The sequence below is a fragment of the Borostomias antarcticus genome, assembly GCF_949987555.1.
Source record: "Borostomias antarcticus genome assembly, chromosome: 22".
Classification (NCBI taxonomy): Eukaryota; Metazoa; Chordata; class Actinopteri; order Stomiiformes; family Stomiidae; genus Borostomias; species Borostomias antarcticus.
Window position 1 is genome coordinate 3,966,779 of NC_140255.1, and position 6,662 is coordinate 3,973,440.

The window sequence follows — 6,662 nt, forward strand, 5'->3', positions numbered from 1 at the left end:
ACCAATGTGCTAGCTACTGTCCATCCCAACTATGCTACTATCAAACCAATGTGCTAGCTACTGTCCATCCCAACTATGCTACTGTCCATCCCAACAATGCTATTATCAAACCAATGTGCTAGCTACTGTCCATCCCAACTATGCTACTATCAAACCAATGTGCTAGCTACTGTCCATCCCAACTATGCTACTATCAAACCAATGTGCTAGCTACTGTCCATCCCAACTATGCTACTATCAAACCTATGTGCTAGCTACTGTCCATCCCAACAATGCTATTATCAAACCAATGTGCTAGCTACTGTCCATCCCAACTATGCTACTATCAAACCAATGTGCTAGCTACTGTCCATCCCAACTATGCTACTATCAAACCAATGTGCTAGCTACTGTCCATCCCAACTATGCTACTATCAAACCAATGTGCTAGCTACTGTCCATCCCAACTATGCTATTATCAAACCTATGTGCTAGCTACTGTCCATCCCAACTATGCTACTATCAAACCAATGTGCTAGCTACTGTCCATCCCAACTATGCTACTATCAAACCAATGTGCTAGCTACTGTCCATCCCAACTATGCTACTATCAAACCAATGTGCTAGCTACTGTCCATCCCAACTATGCTACTATCAAACCAATGTGCTAGCTACTGTCCATCCCAACTATGCTACTATCAAACCAATGTGCTAGCTACTGTCCATCCCAACTATGCTACTATCAAACCTATGTGCTAGCTACTGTCCATCCCAACAATGCTATTATCAAACCAATGTGCTAGCTACTGTCCATCCCAACTATGCTACTATCAAACCAATGTGCTAGCTACTGTCCATCCCAACTATGCTACTATCAAACCAATGTGCTTGCTACTGTCCATCCCAACTATGCTACTATCAAACCAATGTGCTAGCTACTGTCCATCCCAACTATGCTACTATCAAACCAATGTGCTAGCTACTGTCCATCCCAACTATGCTACTATCAAACCAATGTGCTAGCTACTGTCCATCCCAACTATGCTACTATCAAACCAATGTGCTAGCTACTGTCCATCCCAACTATGCTACTCCATCCCAACTATGCTACTATCAAACCAATGTGCTAGCTACTGTCCATCCCAACTATGCTACTATCAAACCAATGTGCTAGCTACTGTCCATCCCAACTATGCTACTATCAAACCAATGTGCTAGCTACTGTCTCCCAACTATGCTACTATCAAACCAATGTGCTAGCTACTGTCCATCCCAACTATGCTACTGTCCATCCCAACAATGCTATTATCAAACCAATGTGCTAGCTACTGTCCATCCCAACTATGCTACTATCAAACCAATGTGCTAGCTACTGTCCATCCCAACTATGCTACTATCAAACCAATGTGCTAGCTACTGTCCATCCCAACTATGCTACTATCAAACCAATGTGCTAGCTACTGTCCATCCCAACTATGCTACTATCAAACCAATGTGCTAGCTACTGTCCATCCCAACTATGCTACTATCAAACCAATGTGCTAGCTTCTGTCCATCCCAACTATGCTACTATCAAACCAATGTGCTAGCTACTGTCCATCCCAACTATGCTACTATCAAACCAATGTGCTAGCTACTGTCCATCCCAACTATGCTACTGTCCATCCCAACAATGCTATTATCAAACCAATGTGCTAGCTACTGTCCATCCCAACTATGCTACTATCAAACCAATGTGCTAGCTACTGTCCATCCCAACTATGCTACTATCAAACCAATGTGCTAGCTACTGTCCATCCCAACTATGCTACTATCAAACCTATGTGCTAGCTACTGTCCATCCCAACAATGCTATTATCAAACCAATGTGCTAGCTACTGTCCATCCCAACTATGCTACTATCAAACCAATGTGCTAGCTACTGTCCATCCCAACTATGCTACTATCAAACCAATGTGCTAGCTACTGTCCATCCCAACTATGCTACTATCAAACCAATGTGCTAGCTACTGTCCATCCCAACTATGCTATTATCAAACCTATGTGCTAGCTACTGTCCATCCCAACTATGCTATCAAACCAATGTGCTAGCTACTGTCCATCCCAACTATGCTACTATCAAACCAATGTGCTAGCTACTGTCCATCCCAACTATGCTACTATCAAACCAATGTGCTAGCTAGTGTCCATCCCAACTATGCTACTATCAAACCTATGTGCTAGCTACTGTCCATCCCAACAATGCTATTATCAAACCAATGTGCTAGCTACTGTCCATCCCAACTATGCTACTATCAAACCAATGTGCTAGCTACTGTCCATCCCAACTATGCTACTATCAAACCAATGTGCTAGCTACTGTACATCCCAACTATGCTACTATCAAACCAATGTGCTAGCTACTGTCCATCCCAACTATGCTACTATCAAACCAATGTGCTACCTATTGTCCATCCCAACTATGCTACTATCAAACCAATGTGCTAGCTACTGTCTCCCAACTATGCTACTATCAAACCAATGTGCTAGCTACTGTCCATCCCAACTATGCTACTATCAAACCAATGTGCTAGCTACTGTCCATCCCAACTATGCTACTATCAAACCAATGTGCTAGCTACTGTCCATCCCAACTATGCTACTCCATCCCAACTATGCTACTATCAAACCAATGTGCTAGCTACTGTCCATCCCAACTATGCTACTATCAAACCAATGTGCTAGCTACTGTCCATCCCAACTATGCTACTATCAAACCAATGTGCTAGCTACTGTCTCCCAACTATGCTACTATCAAACCAATGTGCTAGCTACTGTCCATCCCAACTATGCTACTATCAAACCAATGTGCTAGCTACTGTCCATCCCAACTATGCTACTATCAAACCAATGTGCTAGCTACTGTCCATCCCAACTATGCTACTATCAAACCAATGTGCTAGCTACTGTCCATCCCAACTATGCTACTCCATCCCAACTATGCTACTATCAAACCAATGTGCTAGCTACTGTCCATCCCAACTATGCTACTATCAAACCAATGTGCTAGCTACTGTCCATCCCAACTATGCTACTATCAAACCAATGTGCTAGCTACTGTCTCCCAACTATGCTACTATCAAACCAATGTGCTAGCTACTGTCCATCCCAACTATGCTACTGTCCATCCCAGCAATGCTATTATCAAACCAATGTGCTAGCTACTGTCCATCCCAACTATGCTACTATCAAACCAATGTGCTAGCTACTGTCCATCCCAACTATGCTACTATCAAACCAATGTGCTAGCTACTGTCCATCCCAACTATGCTACTATCAAACCAATGTGCTAGCTACTGTCCATCCCAACTATGCTACTGTCCATCCCAACAATGCTATTATCAAACCAATGTGCTAGCTACTGTCCATCACAACTATGCTACTATCAAACCAATGTGCTAGCTACTGTCCATCCCAACTATGCTACTATCAAACCAATGTGCTAGCTACTGTCCATCCCAACTATGCTACTATCAAACCAATGTGCTAGCTACTGTCCATCCCAACTATGCTACTATCAAACCAATGTGCTAGCTACTGTCCATCCCAACTATGCTACTATCAAACCAATGTGCTAGCTACTGTCCATCCCAACTATGCTACTGTCCATCCCAACAATGCTATTATCAAACCAATGTGCTAGCTACTGTCCATCACAACTATGCTACTATCAAACCAATGTGCTAGCTACTGTCCATCCCAACTATGCTACTATCAAACCAATGTGCTAGCTACTGTCCATCCCAACTATGCTACTATCAAACCAATGTGCTAGCTACTGTCCATCCCAACTATGCTACTATCAAACCAATGTGCTAGCTACTGTCCATCCCAACTATGCTACTATCAAACCAATGTGCTAGCTACTGTCCATCCCAACTATGCTACTATCAAACCAATGTGCTAGCTACTGTCCATCCCAACTATGCTACTATCAAACCAATGTGCTAGCTACTGTCCATCCCAACTATGCTACTATCAAACCAATGTGCTAGCTACTGTCTATCCCAACTATGCTACTATCAAACCAATGTGCTAGCTACTGTCCATCCCAACTATGCTATCAAACCAATGTGCTAGCTACTGTCCATCCCAACTATGCTACTATCAAACCAATGTGCTAGCTACTGTCCATCCCAACTATGCTACTATCAAACCAATGTGCTAGCTACTGTCCATCCCAACTATGCTACTATCAATCCAATGTGCTAGCTACTGTCCATCCCAACTATGCTACTATCAAACCAATGTGCTAGCTACTGTCCATCCCAACTATGCTACTATCAAACCAATGTGCTAGCTACTGTCCATCCCAACTATGCTATCAAACCTATGTGCTAGCTACTGTCCATCCCAACTATGCTACTATCAATCCAATGTGCTAGCTACTGTCCATCCCAACTATGCTACTATCAAACCAATGTGCTAGCTACTGTCCATCCCAACTATGCTACTATCAAACCAATGTGCTAGCTACTGTCCATCCCAACTATGCTACTATCAAACCAATGTGCTAGCTACTGTCCATCCCAACTATGCTATCAAACCTATGTGCTAGCTACTGTCCATCCCAACTATGCTACTATCAAACCAATGTGCTAGCTTCTGTCCATCCCAACTATGCTAATATCAAACCAATGTGCTAGCTACTGTCCATCCCAACTATGCTACTATCAAACCAATGTGCTAGCTACTGTCCATCCCAACTATGCTACTATCAAACCAATGTGCTAGCTACTGTCCATCCCAACTATGCTACTATCAAACCAATGTGCTAGCTACTGTCCATCCCAACTATGCTACTATCAAACCAATGTGCTAGCTACTGTCCATCCCAACAATGCTACTATCAAACCAATGTGCTAGCTACTGTCCATCCCAACTATGCTACTATCAATCCAATGTGCTAGCTACTGTCCATCCCAACTATGCTACTATCAAACCAATGTGCTAGCTACTGTCCATCCCAACTATGCTACTATCAAGCCAATGTGCTAGCTACTGTCCATCCCAACTATGCTACTATCAAACCAATGTGCTAGCTACTGTCCATCCCAACTATGCTATCAAACCTATGTGCTAGCTACTGTCCATCCCAACTATGCTACTATCAAACCAATGTGCTAGCTTCTGTCCATCCCAACTATGCTACTATCAAACCAATGTGCTAGCTACTGTCCATCCCAACTATGCTACTATCAAACCAATGTGCTAGCTACTGTCCATCCCAACTATGCTACTATCAAACCAATGTGCTAGCTACTGTCCATCCCAACAATGCTACTATCAAACCAATGTGCTAGCTACTGTCCATCCCAACTATGCTACTATCAATCCAATGTGCTAGCTACTGTCCATCCCAACTATGCTACTATCAAACCAATGTGCTAGCTACTGTCCATCCCAACTATGCTACTATCAAGCCAATGTGCTAGCTACTGTCCATCCCAACTATGCTACTATCAAACCAATGTGCTAGCTACTGTCCATCCCAACTATGCTATCAAACCTATGTGCTAGCTACTGTCCATCCCAACTATGCTACTATCAAACCAATGTGCTAGCTTCTGTCCATCCCAACTATGCTACTATCAAACCAATGTGCTAGCTACTGTCCATCCCAACTATGCTACTATCAAACCAATGTGCTAGCTACTGTCCATCCCAACTATGCTACTATCAAACCAATGTGCTAGCTACTGTCCATCCCAACTATGCTACTATCAAACCAATGTGCTAGCTACTGTCCATCCCAACTATGCTACTATCAAACCAATGTGCTAGCTACTGTCCATCACAACTATGCTACTATCAAACCAATGTGCTAGCTACTGTCCATCCCAACTATGCTACTATCAAACCAATGTGCTAGCTACTGTACATCCCAACTATGCTACTATCAAACCAATGTGCTAGCTACTGTACATCCCAACTATGCTACTATCAAACCAATGTGCTAGCTACTGTCCATCCCAACTATGCTACTATCAATCCAATGTGCTAGCTACTGTCCATTCCAACTATGCTACTATCAAACCAATGTGGTAGCTACTGTCCATCCCAACTATGCTACTATCAAACCAATGTGCTAGCTACTGTCCATCCCAACTATGCTACTATCAAACCAATGTGCTAGCTACTGTACATCCAAACTATGCTTCTATCAAACCAATGTGCTAGCTACTGTCCATCCCAACTATGCTACTATCAAACCAATGTGCTAGCTACTGTCCATCCCAACTATGCTACTATCAAACCAATGTGCTAGCTACTGTCCATCCCAACTATGCTACTATCAAACCAATGTGCTAGCTACTGTCCATCCCAACTATGCTACTATCAAACCAATGTGCTAGCTACTGTACATCCCAACTATGCTACTATCAAACCAATGTGCTAGCTACTGTCCATCCCAACTATGCTACTATCAAACCAATGTGCTACCTATTGTCCATCCCAACTATGCTACTATCAAACCAATGTGCTAGCTACTGTCCATCCCAACTATGCTACTATCAAACCAATGTGCTAGCTACTGTCCATCCCAACTATGCTACTATCAAACCAATGTGCTAGCTACTGTCCATCCCAACTATGCTACTATCAAACCAATGTGCTAGCTACTGTCCATCCCAACTATGCTA